This window comes from Pongo abelii, chromosome 5, assembly GCF_028885655.2.
Source record: "Pongo abelii isolate AG06213 chromosome 5, NHGRI_mPonAbe1-v2.0_pri, whole genome shotgun sequence".
Taxonomy (NCBI): domain Eukaryota; kingdom Metazoa; phylum Chordata; class Mammalia; order Primates; family Hominidae; genus Pongo; species Pongo abelii.
This window is the reverse complement of record NC_071990.2, coordinates 22186559-22211737: the sequence shown is the minus strand read 5'-3', so window position 1 is coordinate 22211737 and position 25179 is coordinate 22186559. Positions and strand designations below refer to the sequence as shown.

The 25179-nt window shown below is 38.4% G+C and overlaps 1 protein-coding gene across 17 annotated transcripts in view; it reads right to left on the bottom strand.

Moving 5' to 3' along the window:
* The window catches only part of LOC134761654 (uncharacterized), a 985940-nt gene that overhangs the window by 453526 nt on the left and 507235 nt on the right, over positions 1-25179 (bottom strand). For 12 of the 17 annotated variants that reach the window (XR_010140594.1, XR_010140596.1, XR_010140598.1 and 9 more), the window contains one exon: positions 1201-1290. The exons of the other annotated variants lie outside the window; for them this stretch is intronic. The gene's annotated coding sequence lies outside the window, so the exon portion shown is untranslated. The remainder of the gene's footprint in view (positions 1-1200; positions 1291-25179) is intronic. 17 annotated transcript variants of the gene reach the window in all.

Here is a 25179-nt window from a genome sequence, read left to right as displayed (position 1 = left end):
TGACGATGTTCAATTTGATCACTCAGTTCAGGTGGCATCTGCCATGTTTCTACATTCAAAATGTTTTCATTTTCCCCCTTGTGATTAGTAAATATTTGTGGGAGATAGATTTGTAAGTATGTAAATACCTCATTCATTCCAAATTTTCAATTTACTCATTTACTTTGATAATGATGGACTTACGGTTTTGTATTTTAATGAGCTGTAATACATTACTATCGTTTATTTTGATGGTCAAATTATTCCCAATTTGGCTTATGGGAGCTTCTTCAAGATGATTTTTGTGCCCTTTTGACATGACTCCATTATTTTTTTAAAGGACTTCCTTACTTTCTGGTATAAAATGCTTGATATTGTACTCCCTCTATGCAATGTACTCCCTCTATGAAATCTGGTCATTTTCCCAAGAAGAACTCTCTCTCTTTTTGGTGAAGACTGGTATTTAGAAGCCAAGATATGGATGCTAAATGTGCTAGTTGCTATCGCAGTGGATATGTTGCCAGCCTATTTCAGTGAACAGAGCTAGGTATTATAAAACACACATACACCCACATCCATTTACATCTCCATGTATTAATATATCTCATTTATTACAAATTATAAGTTCACACCAGTACCTTCAACTCCATAATTTTCTCCTTCTTTATATTTGTAATTTGCTTCTATGACAGAAACCTGGCTCCTCTCACCCTCAGTATAGTTACTTACCTATTTGATCAGTCTACCATATGTAACCAACCTCTCATCTCGCCTCCTCACCCCACTTGGGGTCTGACATTTATGCTGGGTGACCTCTAGCATAGATACTCTCCTATCCTGCATAAGCTTTCGTGCCCCACGAGAAACCACCCCTTCACAGGGACGCTATTCTCACTCCTCTTGATCTCTGAAACCACGCGATGACTGACCTCTTTGGTAGTGTGTTGAATAGTGGCACATCAAAACACATGTCCACCCAAAATCTCAAAATGTGACTTTATTTGGAAAAAGGGTCTTTGCAGGCATAACCAAGATAAAGATCTCAAGAGGAGATCATCCTGGATTAGGGAGGGCTCTATATCCAATAACAAGTGTTCTTATGAGAGTCAGAAAAGGAGGCGACACAGACACACACAGGGAAGAGCCCCACGTGAAAGCAGAAGCAGAGATTGAAGCGATGTGCCCACAAGCCAAGGAACTCCAAGGATTGCCAATACCCACCAGAAGCAAGGAGACACAGTTCTCCCTTGGAGTCTTCTAAAGAAATCAAGCCTGCTCATACTTTTGATTTTGGCCTTCTGGCCTGCAGAACTGTGAAAGAATAAATTTCTGTTGAATGAAGTCATCAAGTTTAACATAATTAGTTACAGCAGCTCTGAGAAATTAATACAGAGTTTGGTACCAGGAGTTAGCACTTGGACAAATATTTTGGGGGTCCATATTCCAATCCACGCTACCTCTAGATACCTGCTTCACTCAGCTTGTCCTCCAAAACTCCACACCAGCCTGTCCCCACATGTGAACATCCTCGTCACCCTGTCAAGGCTCTGACAGCCCTTGACAGGCTGTGCCCTATCAGTACTGACCCTCTCGTGTCTGGCATGTTGCTCTGAGCCACCACAACTCCCCTGCTCCTCCCTGCTGCAGACTCCTACTTTGCCCTGCCCATTTAATGGCTTTAGAATGGAATTTCAGAGAAAAAGAAGAGAGGAGAATCCCATTAACATTTAACCACAATGCAAATTAAGCTTCATAATAAACAGTATCACTCACACTCCCCCCCCCCCTCCCCGCCCACAGACAAAGTCTCGCTCTATCACCCAGGCTGGAATGCAGTGGTGCATTCATAGCTCATTGCAGCCTCAAACTCCTGGGCTTAAGTGATCCTCCAGCCTTGGCCTCCCAAAGTGCTGGGATTACAGGCATGAGCCACGGTGCCCTACCATGCTTACCTTTTTTATTTTCCTTACAAAACAAAAGTACAAGCTCTTTCTAAAATAATGTGAAAAGTGTCAAAATTATCCCCATTTCCTAATGTAAGTAAAAACATACAGTGTTCTTGGCAGAGAAAGATAGAAATTCTTTTATAAAATAGTTATCTGTCTTATTTTCAGTATAGTTGCTCTTCATATGATCTAAGCAAATATGACATTTTAGTACAATAAATGTACTCATAAGACCCATGTACTGAATTGAATTCTTCAGAGATAAAACACTTTGTCAAGAAAAAAAAAGAAAAGTCAAAGTGGCTTCAGAGGTTGTCTCTCCTTCTTTAAGCCTCTGAGATTTTTTGGCATCGTCAAAAGAAATGCCAAGATACAATAAATATACCAACAGGATAGAACACAATTTTGTTGTAAAACCATAAACAAAGCATGATAATCACAGGGGGATCTTAGGTTTATGTTGTTATACTCTAACAATGAAGTCCTTAATTAAAACATTCTACAAGTTCAGGGTTATTAAGGACACCTGAAAGCCCTGAAACAAGCGGACAAAATGGAAAATAGAGCTTATTCCAGTCTCACTATTTCCAACAGAACATTTTAGGAACGCTTTGAGCATTAGCTGAAACACAGGGAAAAATAAAGACTTGAAAACTATTTCCTGAAGTTTATTTTTTAAAAGTTCTATCTGTTTTTCTTTACATCTGTTGTGGCTGCTGTTTCCAAAGATAAGTCACCATCCAATGCCAGAATGGAACAAAGTTTATGGGTCTCTTTTGTTATGTAGCACCGAACTACAGAGAAAATTTTATTGCACATTTGCTGCTTTCAATTTCCCCAGATTGTTGAGCAATTCTGTACTTCTGTGACATAAAAGACAGGCCAGAAACCTGAGGCCGCACTTCTCAGCGCCAGATCGAACATGACATTACAAACCGACAGCGTTTGACAATTTGGCTTGTTCTTTGAAAGCTATCAGACTGTGTACCACGACCAAGATACAGAAAAAAATAGCAGTCTTTGTTAGGCAACATTTGTAAAAACGTAGTTCCCATTATGCATTCGCAAGTGTTAGCTAGAATTAGTAATTATTAATATTAATGAAATCTGTATGTAAAGGATGCAAGAGGGACTTTAATTCATTGGGGGATAACTCAATACCCTGTGTTCTGTTGTGCTGCAGACAGAATATCTGTGATATGAAATCACACATCAGCTGTCTATTTGGACTTACTGACTTGCCACTTCTTGCCAGTTTTGTAGTGCTAAAGAAAATTTAAAGTACAACAGTCGATATAATCATTTCTCAAGTGGACCTATTCGTCTCTCATCAAAAAGAAAAGACATAATGAGAGAAGAGCATTTTTCTGTGTTTGAATTATATTTAATATCATGGGAGATATAAAGATACTGCAGCCTTAAAATCTGTAACGTTGCCTGCCGTGTTTTGACAATACTAACTTTAACCTGTAGAACAAATTACAGTAAAAGCCTATGTATTTGGTAGTCCATCAATCAGAAGTTCCTCTCTACCAACAATTTTGAGCTGTGCCAATATGGTAAAAATTGATATTTATGATTATGGCTGGTTGCAAGATCCTACTGTGCATTCTCAAACAAAGTTTAAATTTTGTCAGGCAATTTTAATATATATTACCTGTACTCTAGTGCTTTGAAAAACTGATAATCCACATATATAGTAATCCTGGCCTTTCAACTTTATTGCCATCTCATAATTTCATGGCCCGATAACTCTTCTTTGATGTCCCACTATTTCTTCAGGTGTAATTATACTATATTTTGCATGTATATATATAAATATGTGGATATAATAAACATATGAATAATTACACATAATACAGACGTATCACCTATTTATATTGCAGCTACATCCTGGGTGTTAGTGTATTCTACGAATGTCACATATATAGTATATTGACTCATTTAATTGTAGCAATTAACTGATATTTAAATGGCATGATTGTAAAAGTGAGGCAGAAGGCTTTGAGACTTGCCAAAGATCACATGTCTAATAAAGTCATAGAGGCAAGACTGAAACTGGATTCCACCAGCATTCAAAGCTCTATTGTTTCCAATATACAACATATCTCACTATACCTACCACCCTTCTAATTTCTACACCAGATACTTTCAGAATAAGCATCAATTTTTCCTTCTTTATTTACATATTCAATTTGTAACCAAGTTATCATCTTTTTTTTTCTTGGCTTAACTATCCCTAGTCCCCAGGCCCACTTTTGCCCTCATTGCTTCAAGGGGTTAGATTACTATAGAAGTCTTCTAATCTAGGCTGCTTGCCTCGAGACCCCATTCTGCTTACTGTTTACATCTTAAAGCAATGTCCACTGTGTCATTCCTCAGCAATCTGATTATTTAAGGATGTATGTCTAAAAAACAAAACAAAAAAAACCTTTCTTTTGAGAAATACATTTTACATTACAACCTCATAGACCTAGTAAACATATTTGTGTGTCTGTACACACACAGTTGATCCTCATTATTTACAAATTCTATATTTGCAAATTCACCTACTTGCTAAATTTATTTGTAGCTCCCAAATCCATACTCAAAGCATGTTTGTGTCAGTCACAGACATATGTAGAGTGATGAAAATGTGAGCACCTGACATACGTGTTCCCAGCTGAGGTTGAAAAAAGTGATGCTCTGTCTTCTTATTTCAGCTCAAACTGTAAACAAGTGTTCTTCTCAAGGCCTATTTAATGTCACATTTTTTGCATTTTTGTGCTTTCTTTATTGGTGATTTCATGTTCAAAACGGCCCCCAAGCATAGTGCTAAAGTGGTAACTGGGTTCGTCAGCACAAGAAGGCTGTGATGTACCTTAGGGAGAAAAATACATGTGTTCGAGAAGCTTCATTCAGGTATGAGTGATGGTGCTTTTAGCCTAGAGTTTAATGTTAATGAATCAACAATATCTATTAAATGAGGTGTCCTTATACAAAAACACTCATAAAATAAGCTTATGTATTAATCTGTTGGTGAAAATTTTGTGACCAGAGGAACAAAGGAACCTAATCTTGTATGTACACAGGGAGCAATGGTTTTGTAATTACTAATTCATTGTCAGTGGTGACTTTATAGAATAGAACTACTACAGATAACAAGAATTGACTGTATATAACTAAAACAAATGTTTCACAAAAACCCTTATTACCTGCAAGACACGTTTCTATTTTCCATTTTACTCTATCCCAGTTCATTAAAACAGGTATGTTGGTTGTGACCCAATACACGAATTTTACAACCTACTAAGGAGTCAAGATCCAAAGCGTAAAGGCCACTAAGCTAGGATGCTAAGCTAGGACCTACTATTAGAAGATAAAACTATTTTAAATTGGTCTTCAAGGCTCTCCATGATACTGTTCTAGTCTATGTCTCTAATCTTTCCCATGCCCCATCCCTTGCTGGTCCTGTCAGTCTGGCCAGACTTGGGAGATGGGTGAGGGGCTCAGAAGGCCCTTCGGAAACTGCTGTTAAGTCCTGGTTGAGCCTTCCTGAGCCCTAGGGTCCAGGGTCCCATGTCAGGGAGGATCTGCAGTATAGGGGGGGTCCAGGGTGGGGACAGAGAGTGGCCTCCCAGGTTCACCACGTAACTAGAATTCTGTGATGGAGGCCAGGATTGGTCACATGGCAAGATGCATGCTGAATCTTATTTCTAATGCTCTATGCTAATGCTGATTTCAACTGCACTGGGGGTTGGGCTATGAAAAGTCTTCCTACTTGCTCCTTCTTGTTGCACTAAGACCAAAGCTATAGAATGGCAACTCAAGACCTACTTATTCATTAATTTTAAAAATAAAACCTTAGTGGTAGAAGACCAAGGCCATGTTGGTTTTCTACCACTTCTCTGAAATCTCTTGAAAGTAATTATTTCAAGTTGTAAACTTCCCCTCTGGATTAGATGGGGAGATTCGAGATGGCTGATGTTTATTTTCTTAACAATCTGGTTAAAAAATCAGTCAGATAGGTTGGGTTCAAATCATTCCTCCACCACAAATAGTAATGTGACTGTGGATGAGTTAAACACTGCAAGCTCAGTATATCCTCATCTGTAAACGAGAGATAATAATACTAACTACCTCACTGGGTTCTGGGAGAAGTAAATGAGATAATGCTTCAAAGAACGACAGGTAAAAATAATTGCTTAATACATTTTCTTATTATTATCATAATCATTATTAGTATTACCATGGGGCCAAATACAAAATAGGCACTTAATAATTTTGTTTGTAACTACATTGCAACTCACTTGATTTTAAATCAACTGGAAACTTTTCTGCTGTTAGTCAGCACAGGACAATTCTTCAGGTATCTTTGGACTGACACAGTTACCCCTCTTTTTTACTCATAGTTCTCAAGAATAAATATAGAATATGCTGAGAGTGCAACATCTTAAGATAGAGAGAAACTAGCCTGAACAGCCTAGGCTCTGTTCTAATCTCTCATAGAAACAGTATGTCCTTCAACACGTTAGCACAGTGAATCATGTTATGCTGGGGTATAAAACCCAGGGTGGAGTGCTTTCTTGGGACCCTCCACTGCAGTGCAAGTGAGGCACATGCAGATGAAACCCCATCTGCCAAACTAGCTTTCTTGAGGCTTTTACGAATCATAGACTTCTGTTGTCCTATCTGTAAGTAATACACTGGCTTCACGTAACCTGCGTGGGGGAGTGTTCTATCTCACTGGATTAAGACAGGTTGGTAATCAGTACACAGTGAAACTGCTCTGTAGCCAAGTCATTCTACTTTTGTTTGCATGGTCTTTTCTAAGATAGTCCACTTTCAGCACAAGAGAAAGAATTGGGGAACGCTGTTGAAGGATTCACTTTACCAAACCTTACTGTGTGACAAGCATATCATGAGATTTTATAAACATATTTCTCATTTATATTCACAATTTCTGAGATGTAAATGGCATTAACTTTATTTATAAGTAAAGAAGCTGTGGCTCCAGACAAATAAATGGCTCAAGGTCACACATCTTGCTGTTATAATAAGCCATATATTCAAAGGGGATCAAAGAAGAATGGAGAGGAAAGTAATGTATTTTTCTTTCCTTCCAGGTTTCAGCATTACTTTGGTGTTACTAGCCTATCTAACTTTCTTTTGCCCTCCAGATATTTTAGCACTGCTATACTGCAGTTAGAAATAGTAGAAAATTGCAATCATTTATAACCAAGTCAGAGATAAGATTTAAAACAACGAAGAGTTTGTATATGGCTTTATGTAACTAAGAGGTAATGAAATTCACATCTTTCAAGATTTAATGTGAGGAGCAGAGCCTGAGGTGACTCAAGCCACTGATTTACCAGCCCCTCACTTCTCCAAAGCATGGACCAGCCCAGCACTCAATCCCCCGAGGAGCAGAGCCCAAGTAGGTGGAATAGCCATACAAATCTCTACAGCCTAAGCCACTGAGGCACACACAGGCATTGCTGATGTTGACTATAGCTGAAGAAACTGTACAAAGACTACACTATTGCACCCACCCAAAGAAAAGCCAATGCGCCCTACCCAACTGACACCCTAGGACATGTCTGTAGAAGAAAGTTTTTTCCCATGAAAGCCACACTACAAAACTGGAAGAGGTGGATGTTCCATTAAATGCACAGATATCAAGCGAGGGAGACAAGAACATGAAAAAGCAGTGAAATGTGACACCACACCAGTAATTGACCTCAAAAACGAAAATTTTAAATTGCCTGAAAAGAAATTCAAAATAATAACTTTAAGAAAACTCAGAGACAAAGGAATATAAAAAAGACAATTCAATCAAAATGAAAAATCCATGATTTGAATGAGAAAATCAACAAAAAGATAAGTATCAGAAACAAAAAAAAACAGAAATATTGGAGCTGAATTTAATAAAAATTTATCATTGAAAGCTTCAACAACACATTACATCAAGCAGAAGAATCTCTGAACATTAAGAGATACCTTTTGAAATAATCCAGTCAAACAAGAAAAAAGAATAGAAAAGAATGAAGAAACTGTCAAACTTACTAGACACTATTAAGCAAACAAATGATTGCATTATGGCAGTTCCAGAAGTGGAAAAGATGGGAAAAGTCATAGAAAATTTATTTAATAAAATCATAGTTAAGAAGCTTCCAAGTCTTGAGAGACATATGCAAAGCCAGATACACAATGCTCTAAAGCTCCCCAAAGTTTCAACCCAAAAAGTTCTTCTCCAAGGCATATTATAGTCAAACTGTAAAAAGTAAATGATAGAGAATTCTAAAAACAACAAGAAAAGAGTGTCAAGTCATGTATAGGGCAGTCCCTATTAGACTAACAGCAGATTTCTCAGCAGACCAGGAGAGAAAACCATAAAAACCAGGACAGAATAGGATGATATATTCAAAGTGCTGAAAGAAAACAAGCTGTCAGAGAAGAATACTATGTCCAGCAAAGTTATCTCTGAGAAACAAAGGAGAAATAAAGTCCTTCCCAGACAACCAAAACTTCAGGAAATTCATCACCAGTGGACTACCCTTAAAAGAAATGCATAAGGAAGTACTTCAACTGGAAGTGAAATAACTACCATCATGTAAACACATGAAAATATAAAACTCACTGGTAGAACAGACATGCAAATGAGAAAGAGAAAGGAATCAAACCCTATCAATCATTCCAAAAATAAGTCAGAAAACTGCAAAGATCAACAAGAAGAAACAAAGGATATACGCCCCCCAAAAAACACCCAAAAAACAACTAACAAAATGACAACAGTAAGTCTTTACCTGTCAATAATAACCTTGAATGAAAATGGATTAAATTCCCCGTTTAAAAAATGTAGACTGGCTGCATTAACGAACAAATAAGATGCAACTATATGCTGCCAACAAGAAACTCAATCTCACCTGTAAAGACACTACAGACTGAGGGTGAAGAAATGGAAAAAGATTATTCAAACAAATGGAAACCAAAACAAGCAAGAGTAGCTATACTTATATCAGATAAATTAGACTTTAAGTAAAAAACTGTCAAGAGAGAAAAGGAAGGTCCCTATATAATGATAAAAGGATCAATTCAGCAAGGGGATATAATTCTAAGTATACATGCACCCAAAACCAGAGCATTCAGTTATATAAGTCAAATGTTATTAGCTCTAAAGAGAGAGAGAAACCTCAATACAATAATAGCTGGGGTCTTCAACACCTCACTCTCAGCAAACATATCATCTAGATAGATAATCAGCAAAGAAATATCAGATTTACACTGCAATATAGCCCAACTGGACCTAACAGACATTTACAGAACATTTCATCCAACAAAGGCAGAATACACCTTCTTCTCATCAGAACATAGAACATTCTCCAGGATAGACCATATGCTAGGTCACAAAACAAGCCTTAACAACATTTTAAAAACTGAATTAATATCAAGTATTTTTTCTGACTACAATGGAATAAAACTAGAATTCGACAAGAGGAACTTTGGAAACTATAAAAATACATGGAAGTTAAACAACATCTTCCTGAATGATCAATGGGTTGAGGAAGAAATTAAGAAGGAAATGTAAAAATTTCTTGAAACAAATGAAAATAGAAATAATATACCATAACCTATGGTATACAGCAAAAGCAGTACTAACAGAGAACTTTATAGCAATAAGTGTCCACATCAAAAAGTAGAAAAATTTCAAATAAACAACCTAACAATACACCTGAGGGAAATAGAAAAGCAAGAACAAACCAAGCCCAAAATTAGTAAAAGGGAGGAAAAAAAAGATCAAAGTGGCAATAAATGAAATAGAGACCAAAAATGCAAAAGATCAACAAATTAAACAGCAGGTTTTCTGAAATGCCTGGAAGACAATCTAGGCAATACCATCTTGGACATAGAAACAGGCAAAGATTTTATGACAAAGACACCAAAAGCAATCACAACAAAAGCAAAAATGTACAAATGGGATCTAATTAAACTTAAGAGCTTTTTCACAGCAAAAGAAACTATCAACAGAGTAAACAGACAACTTACAGAATGGGAGAAAATATTTGCAAACTGTGCATCTGACAAAAGTCTAACATCCAGCATCTATAAAGAACTTAAATTTCCAAAAGAAAAAAAACTCCATTAAAAAGTGGGCAAAGGACATGAACAGACAATTTTCAAAAGAAGACATACATGTGGCCAAAAAGAATATGAAGAAAAGCTCAGTATAACTGATCATTAGAGAAATGCAAATCAAAACCACAATGAGATATGATCTCATACCAGTCAGAATGGCTAGTATTAAAAAGTCAATAAATAGATGGTGTAGAGGTTGCAGAGAAAAGGGAACACAATACACTGTTGGGGGGAGCATACATTAGTTCAACCATTGTGGAAAGCAGTATGATGATTCCTCAAAAAGCTAAAAGCAGAACGACCATTCAACCCAGCAATCCCGTTACTGGGTATATGCCCAGAGGAATATAAATCATTCTACCATAAGAACACATGCATGCGAATGTTCACTACAGCAATGTTCACGGTAGCAAAGACACAGAATCAACCTAAATGCTCATCAATGACAGACTGGATAAAGAAAATGTGGTACATATACACCATGGAAAATTATGCAGCCATAAAAAATAATGAGATTATGTATTTTGCAAGAACACGGATGAGCTAGAGGCTATCATCCTTGGCAAACTAATGCAGGAACAGAAAACCAAATACCTTATGTTCTCACTTACAAGTGGGAGCTAAATGATGAGAACTTATGAACACAAAGAAGGAAACAACAGACACTGGGGTCTACTTGAGGGTAGAGGGTGGAAGGAGGGAGAGGAGCAGCAAAGATAACTATTCGGTACTGGGCTTAATACATGGGTGATGAAATAATCTGTACAACAAACCCCTGTGACACAAGTTTACCTATGTAACAAACCTTCACATGTAGCCTTGAACCTAAAATAAAAGCTAAAAATAAAGAAAATAGGCCAGGTGAGGTGGCTTACACCTATAATCTCAGAACTTTGGGAGGCTGAGGCAAGTGGATCACCTGAGATTGGGAGTTCGAGACCAGCCTTGCCAACATGGTGAAACCCTGTCTCTACTAAAAATATTGATACAAAAATTGGCTGGGTGTGGTGGCACATGCCTGTAATCCCAGCTCCTTGGGAGGCTGAAGCATGAGAATTGCTTGAACCCAGGAGGCGGAGATTTCAGTGAGCCAAGATTGCACCATTGCATTCCAGCTTGGGCGACAGAGGGAGACACTGTCTCTAAATTAATTACAATAAAATAAACCAAACACATCATGATATAGTTTGGATATTTATCTTCACCCACATCTCATGTTGAAATGTAATGCCTAATGTTGGAGGTGGGGCCTGGTGGGAAGTTTTTGGGTCCTGGGGGAATATCCCTTATAGCATGGTACTGTTCTCACCATAGTGAATGAGTTCTCCTGAAATCTTGTTTAAAAGTGTGTTGCATCTCCTCATCTCTCTCTTGCTTCCACTTCAAATTCCACCATGATTGTAAGCTTCCTGAGGCCACCCCAAAAGCTGATCAGATGCCAGCACCATGCTTTCTGTAAATCCTGCAGAACCATATGCCAATTCAACCTCTTTTCTTTATAAATTACCCAGCCTCAGGTGTTTCGTTATAGCAGTGCAAGAATCGACTAGCATATACCATTAGCCAGATTAACTGAGAAAAAAAAGACAAAAATAGAAACAAAAAAAGAAGACATTATAACTGATACCACAGAAATTCAAAGGGCTGTTAGGGACTATTATAAACAATTATACACCAAACAAATTGAAAAAACCAGAGGAAATGAATAAAGTCCTGGACACATACAACCTACCAAGAAAGATTGAATCGGAAAGTAAAAGAAATCCTGAATAAACCAATAATGAGAAATGAGATTGAGTCAGTAATTAAAAAAAACAAAACTCCCAACAAAGAAAAGCCTAGGGACAGATGGCTTCACTGCTGAATTCTACCAAACTTTCAAAGAACTAATACAAACTTTTATCAAACTACTCCAGAAAAATCTAAGGGGAGGGAATTGTTCCAAATTCATTCTATAAGACCAGCATTACTTTAATATCAAAACCAGATAAGGATACAACAACGAACTACAGGCCAATATCCCTGATAAACATAGATGCAAAATTCTCAACAAAATATTAGCAAACCGAATTCAACAGCACATCAAAAAGATCATACATCATGATCAAGTGAGATTTATCCCACAGATGCAAGGACAGTTCAACATACACACACTGTATTGGTCCATTCTCACACTGCGCTATAAAGATACTAGCTGAGACTTGGTAATTTATGAAAGAAAAGATTTAACTGACTCACAGGTCTGCATGGCAGGGGAAGCTTCAGGAAACTTACAGTCATGGGGGAAGGCAAAGGGGAAACAAGGCATGTCTTACATGGCAGCAGGAGAAAGGGAAAGGGAGAGAGAGAGAGAGAGATAGAAGTGGGGAACTGCCAAACATGTTTAAAGCATCAGATCTTCTGAGAACGCCCTCACTATTATGAGAATAGAATGGCAGAAACCACCCACATGATCCAATCACCTCTCACCAGGCCCCTCCATCAATGTCTAGAGATTACAACTCCAGATGAGATTTGAGTGGGGAACTGAGCCAAACCATATCATTCTGCAACTGGCCCCTCCAAAATCTCATGTCCTTCTCACATTGCAAAATCAATCATGCCTTCGCAACAGTCCTCCAAAATCTTAGCTTACACTAACCTTAACCCAAAAGTCCAAGTCAAAAGTCTCATCCAAGGCAAGGAAAATTCCTTAAGCCTGTGAGCCTGTAAAATCAAAAGCAAGTTAGTTACTTCTAAGATACAATGAGGGTATAGGCATTGGGTAAATGACTCCATTCCAAATAAGAGAAATTGGCCAAAACAAAGGGTCTGCAGGCCACATGGAAGTCTGGAAGCCAACATGGCAGTTATTAAATCTTAAAACTCCAATATGATCTCCTTTGACTCCATCTCTAACATCCAGGGCACGTTGACAAAAGGGATGGGCTCCAAAGGCCTTGGGCAGCTCTACCCCTGTGGCTCTGCAGGGTACAGCCCCCAAGGCTGCTTTCACAGGTTAGCACTGAGTGCCTGTGGCTTTTCCAGGAGCATGGTGCAAGCTGCTGGTGGATCTACCATTCTAGTGGAGGATGGTGGCCCTCTTCTCACAGCTCCACTAGGCAGTGCCCCAGTGGGGACTCTGTGGGAGCTCTGACTCCAAATTTCCCTTCCACACTGCCTTAGCAGAGGTTCTCCATGAGGGCTCCACCCCTACAGCAAATTTCTGCCTGGACATCCAGATATTTCCATATATGATCTGAAATCTAGGCGGAGGTTCCCAACCCTCAATTCTTGACTACTGTGCACTCACAGGCCCAACATTACTTGGAAGCCACCAAGGCTTGGGCCTTGCACCCTCTGAAGCAAAGACCTGAGCTGTATGTTGGTCCCTTTTAGCCATGGCTGGGATGCAGGGCACAAAGTTCCAAGACTGCACAAAGCAGCAAGGCCCTGAGTCCAGCCCATGGAACCAAGTTTTCTTCTTATGCCTCTGGACCTGTGATGATAGGGGCTGCTGTGAAGACCTCTGACATGTCCTGGAGACATATTCCCCATTGTCTTGATGATTAACATTCGGCTCCTTGTTATGTATGCAAATTTCTGCAGCCAGACTGAATTTCTTCCCAGGAAATTGATTTTTCTTTTCCACCACATGGTTAGGCTGCAAATTTTCCAAACTTTTATGCTCTCCTTCTCTTTCAAACATAAGTTCCAATTTCAGACCATCTCTCTCAAGTTAAAAATTCCACAAATCTCTAGGGCAGGGGCAAAATGCTGCCAGTCTCTTTGCTAATGCATAGCAACAGTTGCCTTTACTCCAGTTCCCAAAAAGCTTTTCATCTTCATCTGAGGCTACCTCATCCTGGACTTCATTGTCCATATCACTATCAGCATTTTGGTCAAAACCATTCAGCAAGACTCTAGGAAGTTCCAGACGTTCCCACATCTTCCTGTCTTCTGAGCCTTCCAAACTGTTCCAACCTCTGCCTGTTACAGAGTTCCAAAGTTGCCTCCACATTTTCAGGTTATTCTTTATAGCAGTACCCCACTATCCCAGTACCAATTCTCTGTATTAGTCTGTTCTCACACTGCTATAAAGGTATTACCTGAGACTGGGTAATTTATGAAGAAAAAAGTTTAATTGACTCAGTTCTGCATGGCTGGGGAGGCCTCAGGAAACTTACAATCACAGCCGAAGGTGAAAGGAAAGCAAGGCGGTGTGGAGCCAAGATGGCCGAATAAGAACAACTCCAGTCTACAGCTCCCAGCATGAGCGACACAGAAGACGGGTGATTCCTGCATTTCCAACTGAGGTACCGGGTTCATCTCACTGGGGAGTGCCAGACAGTGGGTGCAGGACAGTGGGTGCAGTGCACCGTGTGTGAGCTGAAGCAGGGCGAGGCATCGCCTCACCCGGGAAGTGCAAGGGGTCAGGGAATTCCCTTTCCTAGTCAAAGAAAGGGGTGACAGACGGCACCTGGAAAATCGGGTCACTCCCACCCTAATACTACACTTTTCCAAAGGGCTTCACAAGTGGCACACCAGGAGATTATATCCCGCACCTGGATCGGAGGGTCCTATGCCCATGGAGCCTCGCTCATTGCTAGCACAGCAGTCTGAAATCAAACTGCAAGGTGGCAGTGAGGCTGGGGGAGGGGCGCCCGCCATTGCTCAGGCCTGCGTAGGTAAACAAAGCAGCCGGGAAGCTCGAACTGGGTGGAGCCCACCACAGCTCAAGGAGGCCTGCCTGCCTCTGTAGGCTCCACCTCTGTGGGAAGGGCACAGACAAATAAAAGACAGCAGTAACCTCTGCAGATTTAAATGTCCCTGTCTGACAGCTTTGAAGAGAGTAGTGGTTCTCCCAGCATGCAGCTTGAGATCTGAGAATAGGCAGACTGCCTCCTCAAGTGGGTCCCTGACTCCCGAGTAGCCTAACTGGGAAGCACCCCCCAGTAGGGGTGGACTGACACCTCACACGGCCGGGTACTCCTCTGAGACAAAACTTCCAGAAGAACGATCAGGCAGCAGCATTTGCGGTTCACCAATATCTGCTGTTCTGCAGCCACCACTGCTGATACCCAGGCAAACAGGGTCTGGAGTGGACCTCCAGTAAACTCCAATAGACCTGCAGCTGAGGGTCCTGACTGTTAGAAGGAAAACTAACAAACAGAAAGGACATCCACACCAAAAACCCATCTGTACGTCACCATCATCAAAGACCAAAGGTAGATAAAACCACAAAGATGGGGAAAAAACAGAGCAGAATAACCAGAAACTCTAAAACTCAGAGCACCTCTCTTTCTCCAAAGGAACGCAGCTCCTCACCAGCAATGGAACAAAGCTGGATGGAGAATGACTTTAACGAGTTGAGAGAGGAAGGCTTCAGAAGATCAAACTACTCCGAGCTAAAGGAGGAAGTCCGAACCAATGGCAAAGAAGTTAAAAAATTTGAAAAAAAATTAGACGAATGGATAACTAGAATAACCAGTGCAGAGAAGTCCTTAAAGGACCTGATGGAGCTGAAAACCACGGCACAAGAACTACGTGACAAATGCACAAGCCTCAGTAACCGATGTGATCTACTGGAAGAAAGGGTATCAGTGATGGAAGACGAAATGAATGAAATGAAGCGTGAAGAGAAATTTAGAGAAAAAAGAATAAAAAGAAACGAACAAAGCAGCCAAGAAATATGAGACTATGTGAAAAGACCAAATCTACGTCTAATTGGTGTATCTGAAAGTGACGGGGAGAATGGAACCAAGTTGGAAAACACTCTGCAGGATATTATCCAGGAGAACTTCCCCAATCTAGCAAGGCAGGCCAACATTCAGATTCAGGAAATACAGAGAATGCCCCAAAGATACTCCTCGAGAAGAGCAACTCCAAGACACGTAATTGTCAGATTCACCACAGTTGAAATGAAGGGAAAAATGTTAAGGGCAGAGAGAAAGGTCAGGTTACCCACAAAGGGAAGCCCATCAGACTAACAGCGGATCTCTCGGCAGAAACCTTACAAGCCAGAAGAGAGTGGGGGCCAATATTCAACATTCTTAAAGAAAAGAATTTTCAACCCAGAATTTCATATTCAGCCAAACTAAGCTTCATAAGTGAAGGAGAAATAAAATACTTTACAGACAAGCAAATGCTGAGAGGTTTTGTCACCACCAGGCCTGCCCTAAAAGAGCTCCTGAAGGAAGCACTAAACATGGAAAGGAACAACCAATACCAGCCACTGCAAAAACATGCCAAATTGTAAAGACCATCAAGGCTAGGAAGAAACTGCATCAACTAACGAGCAAAATAACCAGCTAACATCATAATGACAGGATCAAATTCACAAATAACAATACTAACTTTAAATGGAAATGGACTAAATGCTCCAATTAAAAGGGACAGACTGGCAAATTGGATACAGAGTCAAGACCCATCAGTGTGCCGTATGCAGGAAACCCATCTCACGTGCAAAGACACACATAGGCTCAAAACAATGGGATGGAGGAAGATCTACCAAGCAAATGGAAAACAAAAAAAGGCAGGGGTTGCAATCCTAGTCTCTGCTAAAACAGACTTTAAACCAACAAAGATCAAAAGAGACAAAGAAGGCCATTACATAATGGTAAAGGGATCAATTCAACAAGAAGAACTAACTATCCTAAATATATATGCACCCAATACAGGAGCACCCAAATTCATAAAGCAAGTCCTGAGTGACCTACAAAGAGACTTAGACTCCCACACAATAATAATGGGAGACTTTAACACCCCACTGTCAACATTAGACAGATCAACGAGACAGAAAATTAACAAGGATATCCAGGAATTGAAAACAGCTCTGCACCAAGCAGACCTAATAGACATCTACAGAACTCTCCACCCCAAATCAACAGAATATACATTCTTTTCAGCACCACACCACACCTATTCCAAAATTGACCACATAGTTGGAAGTAAAGCACTCCTCAGCAAATGTAAAAGAACAGAAATTATAACAAACTGTCTCTCCGACCACAGTGCAATCAAACTAGAACGCAGGATTAAGAAACTCACTCAAAACCGCTCAACTACATGGAAACTGAACAACCTGCTCCTGAATGACTACTGGGTACATCACGAAATGAAGGCAGAAATAAAGATGTTCTCTGAAACCAACAAGAACAAAGACACAACATACCAGAATCTCTGGGACACATTCAAAGCAGTGTGTAGAAGGAAATTTATAGCACTAAATGCCCACAAGAGAAAGCAGGAAAGATCTAAAATTGACACCCTAACATCACAATTAAAAGAACTAGAGAAGCAAGAGCAAACACATTCAAAAGCTAGCAGAAGGTAAGAAATAGCTAAGATCAGAGCAGAACTGAAGGAAATAGAGACACAAAAAACCCTTCAAAAAACTAATGAATCCAGGAGCTGGTTTTTTGAAAAGATCAACAAAATTGATAGACCGCTAGCAAGACTAATAAAGAAGAAAAGAGAGAAGAATCAAATAGATGCAATAAAAAATGACAAAGGGGATATCACCACCGATCCCACAGAAATACAAACTACCATCAGAGAATACTATAAACACCTCTGTGCAAATAAACTAGAAAATCTAGAAGAAATGGATAAATTCCTCGACACATACACTCTCCCAAGACTAAACCAGGAAGAAGTTGAATCTCTGAATAGACCAATAACAGGCTCTGAAATTGAGGCAATAATTAATAGCTTACCAACCAAAAACAGTCCAGGACCAGATGGATTCACAACCGAATTCTACCAGAGGTACAAGGAGGAACTGCTACCATTCCTTCTGAAACTATTCCAATCAATAGAAAAAGAGGGAATCCTCCCTAACTCATGTTATGAGGCCAGCATCATCCTGATACCAAAGCCGGGCAGAGACACAACAAAAAAAGAGAATTTTAGACCAATATCCTTGATGAACATTGATGCAAAAATCTTCAATAAAATACTGGCAAACCGAATCCAGCAACACATCAAAAAGCTTATCCACCATGATCAAGTGGGCTTCATCCCTGGGATGCAAGGCTGGTTCAATATACGCAAATCAATAAATGTAATCCAGCATATAAACAGAACCAAAGACAAAAACTACATGATTATCTCAATAGATGTAGAAAAGGCCTTTGACAAAATTCAACAACCTTCATGCTAAAAACTCTCAATAAAGTAGGTATTGATGGGACGTATCTCAAAATAATAAGAGCTATCTATGACAAACCCACAGCCAGTATCATACTGAATGGACAAAAACTGGAAGCATTCCCTTTGAAAACTTGCACAAGACAGGGATGCCCTCTCTCACCACTCCTATTCAACATAGTGTTGGAAGTTCTGGCCAGGGCAATCAGGCAGGAGAAGGGAATAAAGGGCATTCAATTAGGAAAAGAGGAAGTCAAATTGTCCCTGTTTGCAGATGACATGATTGTATATCTAGAAAACCCCATCATCTCAGCCCCAAATTTCCTTAAGCTGATAAGCAACTTCAGCAAAGTCTCCGGATACAAAATCAATGTGCAAAAATCATGAGCATTCTTATACACCAATAACAGAAAAACAGAGAGCCAAATCATGAGTGAACTCCCATTCACAATTGCTTCAAAGAGAATAAAATACTTAGGAATCCAACTTACAAGGGATGTGAAGGACCTCTTCAAGGAGAACTATAAACCACTGCTCAATGAAATAACAGAGGATACAAACAAATGGAAGAACATTCCATGCTCATGGGTAGGAAGAATCAATATCGTGAAAATGGCCATACTGCCCAAGGTAAATTATAGATTCAATGCCATCCCCATCAAGCTACCAATGACTTTCTTCACAGAATTGGAAAAAACTACTTTAATGTTCATATGGAACCAAAAAAGAGCCCACATCGCCAAGTCAATGCTAAGCCAAAAGAACAAAGCTGGAGGCATCACACTACCTGACTTCAAACTATACTACAAGGTTACAGTAACCAAAACAGCATGGTTCTGGTACCAAAACAGAGATATAGACCAATGGGAAAGAACAGAGCCCTCAGAAATAATGCCGCATATCTACAACTATTTTATCTTTGACACACCTGACAAAAAGAAGAAATGGGGAAAGGATTCCCTATTTAATAAATGGTGCTGGGAAAACTGGCTAGCCATATGTAGAAAGCTGAAACTGGATCCCTTCCTTACACCTTATACAAAAATTCATTCAAGATGGATTAAAGACTTACATGTTAGACCTAAAACCATAAAAACCCTACAAGAAAACCAAGGCAATACCATTCAGGACATAGGCATTGGCAAGGACTTCATGTCTAAAACACCAAAAGCAATGGCAACAAAAGCCAAAATTGACAAATGGGATCTAATTAAACAAAAGAGCTTCTGCACAGCAAAAGAAACTACCATCAGAGTGAACAGGCAACCTAAAAAATGGGGGAAAATTTTTGCAACCTACTCATCTGACAAAGGGCCAATATCCAAAATCTACAATGAATTCAAACAAATTTACAAGAAAAAACAAACAACCCCATCAAAAAGTGGGCAAAGGATATGAACACACACTTCTCAAAAGAAGACATTTATGCAACCAAAAAACACACGAAGAAATGCTCATCATCACTGGCCATCAGAGAAATGCAAATCAAAACCACAATGAGATACCATCTCACACCAGTTAGAATGGCAATCATTAAAAAGTCAGGAAACAACAGGTGCTGGAGAGGATGTGGAGAAATAGGAACACCTTTACACTGTTGGTGGGACTGTAAACTAGTTCAACCATTGTGGAAGTCAGTGTGGCGATTCCTTAGGGATCTAGAACTGGAAATGCCATTTGATCCAGCCATCCAATTATTGGGTATATACCCAAAGGATTATAAAACATGCTGCTATAAAGACACATGCACACGTATGTTTATTGTGGCACTATTCACAATAGCAAAGACTTGGAACCAGCCCAAATGTCCAACAATGATAGACTGGATTAAGAAAATGTGGCACATATACACCATGGAATACTATGCAGCCATAAAAAATGATGAGTTCATGTCCTTTGTAGGGACATGGATGAAACTGGAAATCATCATTCTCAGTAAACTATCGCAAGGACAAAAAACCAAACACCGCATGTTCTCACTCATAGATGGGAATTGAACAATGAGAACACATGGACACAGGAAGGGGAACATCACACTCTGGGGACTGTTGTGGGGTGGGGAGAGGGGGGAGGGATAGCATTAGGAGATATACCTAATGCTAAATGACGAGTTAATGGGTGCAGCACACCAACATGGCACATGTATACATATGTAACTAACCTGCACGTTGTGCACATGTACCCTAAAACTTATAATAATAATAAAAATAAAAAAAAGGAAAGCAAGGCACATCTTATGTGACAGCAGGAGAGAGAGAAGAGGGAGAGAGAGAGAGAGAAAGGGGGAGAACTGCCAAACACTTTTATAGCATGAGATCTCCTGAGAACTCCCTCACTATTATGAGAACAGCGTGGGCAAAACTGCCTTCATGATCTAATCACCTCCTACCAGGCCCCTCCCTTGACACCTAGGTATTACAATTCCAGATGAAATTTAGGTGGGGACACAGAGCCAAATTATATCACAAACCAAATAAATACAAAACATCACATCAACAGAGTGAAGAACAAAAACCGTATGATCATTTCAATAGATGCAGAAAAAGCATGGATACATTTCAACATTCCTTCATGACAAAAGCCATCAACAAATTAGGTAAAGAAGGAACAAACCTAAACACAAAAGCAATATATAATAAAGTCACAGCCAACCTCATACTATTCAAGAAAATGCTGAAAGCTTTCTAAGAACTGAAACAAAACAGGAATGCCCACTTTTGCCACTTTTATTCCATGTAGTACTGGAAGTTCTAGCCAAAGCAGTTAGGCAAGAGAAAAAAATAAAAGGCATCCAAATTGGAAAAGAGGAGGTCAAATTGTCCCTGTTTACAGATGACCTAATTTTATATAGAGAAAAACCCAAAGACTCCACTGAAATTTTTAGAAGTGATAAGTGAATTCAGTGAAGTTGCAGGATATGAAATCAACATACAAAAATCAGTAGTGTTCCTATACATCAATAGCTAACTAGCTGAAATAAATCAATAAAGCAATTCCAGTTACAATAGCTATAAAAAAATTTAAAATAGGAATAAATATAACCAACAATATGAGAGACCTCTACAATGAAAACCATAAAATGCTGATGAAAGAAACTTATCACAAATAAATGGAAAGATATCCCAGATTCATGGATTGGAAGAATATTATTAAATTGAATATAGTACCCAAAGTGGTCTATAGATTCAATGCAATCCTTATTAAAATACCAATGACATTCTTCACAGAAATAGAAAAAACAATCCTAAAATTCATATGGAACCACAAAAGACCCTAAATAGCCAAAGCAATCTTGAGCAAAAAGAGCAAAACTGGAGGCCTCATACTACCTGACTTCAAAATATACTACAAACCTTTAGCAACCAAAACAGCATGTACTTACATAAAAACAGACACATAGAACAGTGGAACAGAATAAGGGGGCCAGAAATCCATGTATTTACAGACAACTGATTTTCGATAAAGGGACCAAGAATATAAATTGAGGAAAGAACACCCTCTTCAATAAATGGTTCTAGGAAAACTGGATATCCATAAGCAGAATAAAACTAGACCCCTATCTCTCCCCATGTACAAAAATCAACACAAAATCAAAGACTTCTATATAAGACCTAAAACTATGAAAGAAGAAAACAGGGGAAATGCTTCAGGACATTGGTCTGAGCAAATATTTTATAGTTAAGGCCTCAAAAGTAATGACAATAAAAGCAAAAATAGGCAAGTGGGATTACACCAAAGTAAAAAGTTTCTTCACAGCAAAGGAAACAACAGAGTAAAGAGACAACCTACAGAATGGGAGAAAATATTTGCAAACTATACATCTGACAATAGGTTAATATCCACAATATACAAGGTACTGAAACAACACAAGAGCTAAAAAGAAATCCAATTTTAAAATGGGAAGAGGATCTGTACAGACATTTCTCCAGAGAATACTTCCAAATGGTCACAAATATATTTAAAAAAAAATCAGGAAAATGCAAATCAAAACCACAATGAGATATCATCTCACCTCAGTTAAAAGGGTTATTATTAAAAAGACAAAAAATAACAAAGGCTGGCAAGGATGTGGGAAAAAGGAAACTCTTATGCTGTGTTGGAGAGAATATAAATTACTACAGCCATTAAGGAAAACATTATGGGGATTTTCCTCAAAAAGCTAAAAATAGAATTACCATATGATTCAGGAATCTTGCTACTGTGTATATATCCAAAGGAAAAGAAATCAGTATGTTGAAGAGATATCAGCACTCTCATGTTTATTGCAGCACTATTCACAATAGCCAAGATATGAGATCAAACTAAGTGTCCATCAACAGAAGAATGGATAAAGAATATGTGGAATTTATACACAATGGAATACTATTTAGCTATAAAAGAAAAGTGAAATCCTGTCATTCATGGCAACGTGGATGAGCCTGGGACATTGTGTTAAGTGAAATAAGTCAGAGAAAGATAAATACTGCATGTTCTTGTTCATATGTTGAAGTTAAAAAATTGATCTCATAGATGTAGACAGCAGAACAGTGTTTACTAGAGGCTGGCAAGAGTTAGAGAGGAGAAAGAAGAGATTGGTTAAAGTCTATAAAATTGCAGCTAGATAGAATAAGTCGTAGTGTTCTACAGAACTTTAGGTAACTATAGTAAACAATAATTTATTGTATTTTTTCAAATAGCTAAAAGATTTGGAAAGTTACTAACATAATAAAGGTTTGAGGTGATAGATATGCTAATTACTGTGATTTGATCATTACACATTATATACATGTATTGAAATGTCACAAAGTACCCCACAAATATATAAAATGTGTCAATTAAAAATGTTTTTTAATCTATACATCTGACAAAGTCCTAATATCCAGAATCTACAATGAACTCAAACAATTAGCAAGAAATAAACAATTCCAACAAAATATGGGCTAAGGACATGAATAGACAATTATCAAAATAAGATATACAAATGGCCAACAAGCATATGAAAAAATTCTCAACATCACTAACAATCAGGGAAATGCAAATCAAAACCACAATGCGATACCACCCTACTCCTTCAAGAATGGCCATAATCAAAAAGTCAAAAAACAATAGATGTGGCTGTGGGTGCGGTAAACAGGGAACACTTCTACACTGCTGGTGAGAATGTAAACTAGTACAACCACTATGGAAAACAGTGTGGAGATTCCTTAAAGAACTAAAAGTAGAACTACCATTTGATCCAGCAATCCCACTACTGGGTGTCTACCCAGGGGAAAATAAGTCATTATACAAAAAAGATACTTGCATGTTTATAGCAGCAGAATTCACAATTGCAAAAATTCACAACCCAAATGCCCATTAATCAATGAGTGGATAAAGAAACTGCGGCATCTATATATACACATATGTGTGTGTATATATATGACTATATATATGATGTGTGTATATACATATGACTATATAGAACTATATATATAACTATATATATATATATATATATATGGAATACTAAGCCATAAAAAGGAATGAATTAATGGTATTTGTCGCAACCTGGATGAGACTGGAGACTATTATTTTAAGTGAAGTAACTCAGGAATGAAAAACCAAAGTCGTTATGTTCTCACTCATAAGTGGGAGCTAAGCTATGAGGATGCAAAGGCATAAGAATGACACAATGGACTTTGGGGACTCGGGGAAAGGGTGGGAAGGGGGTGAGGGATAAAAGACTACAAATTGGGTGCAGCGTGTACTGCTAGGGTGATGGGTGCACCAAAATCTCACAAATCACCACTAAAGAACTTACTCATGTAACCAAATACCACCTGTTCCCCAATAACCTATGGAAATTAAAAAAATGTAAAGCTTCCAAATAAGTAGGAGCACACAGATGTGCATGTATACAGACGTGCATGGAAAAGAGTCTGGAAAGATACACACCACACTGTTCACGGTGATCACCTCTGGAGTAGGGAGCAGAGATAGGGCAAAGGAGGCCTTCCGCTTTCTACTTGAGAGACATCACATTGCTTAAATGTATTTCTTTGTAAGTGTTACAGTAAACATATATATTTAAATATAAAAATATATAAAGATTTAATGATATTCTTTTGAACTATTTATATTAGCTGTTCAATCAAAATATTTCTTAAATATTCTTATTCGAAAGCTATCTTAATTTTATAACACTGTCTTTAGTCAATACTAATTTACCTAGTTTACCATTCCAGTAATGAGAATAGCTGAATAATGATTATGGATAAATCATATGAAACTTACCATGTTAAATATTAGTTGTTAATGTGACAGTCTTAATGGCAATACCTTTATGTTCTTTGGCTACTGAGAATCGTTTAATTATTATCTTAGTGTTTCAAGTTTATGTATTCTAGAGTTCTAATATGGTAGCCACTAGCCACATGTGGCTATTTAAGTTGAATTATGTTAAATAAAAATTTAGTTTCTCAAAAACACTAGCCACATTTCAAGTGTTCAATAGCTAGATGTGGCTGGTGGCTACTCTACTAGATAGCCACAGACATAGATATTTCCATTATTGTCCAATTGTATTGCACAGTGATAGTCTAGAAAATACTCTTAAGGATATTGTTGCTGGATATAGACACTTTGGTTGACAGGGTTTTTTTCAGCACTATAAAAATGTTCCATACTTTTCTGTCTCCATTGTCTCTGAGGAAAAGCCAGGTGCTAATCACATTATTATTCTTTCAATGCTTATAAGATTTTTGCTTTATCTTTGACTTTTACTGCTTTGACTATGCTGTGTTTTTGTGTGGCCTTTCTGTTTATTCTGCTTCGTAACCAGTGTCAACTTGAACCTGTATATTTATGTTTTTTATCAAATTTGGGAAAATATTGGCTATTATTTCTTTAACTACTTTTTTCTGTTTCATCATTTCACTCTTCTATTTTTGAGACTCCAAGTACATGTAATAAATTAAACCACTTAATATTCTGTAACACAGCAGTCCCCAACTTTTTGGCACAAGGAACTGGTTTCATGGAAAACAATTTT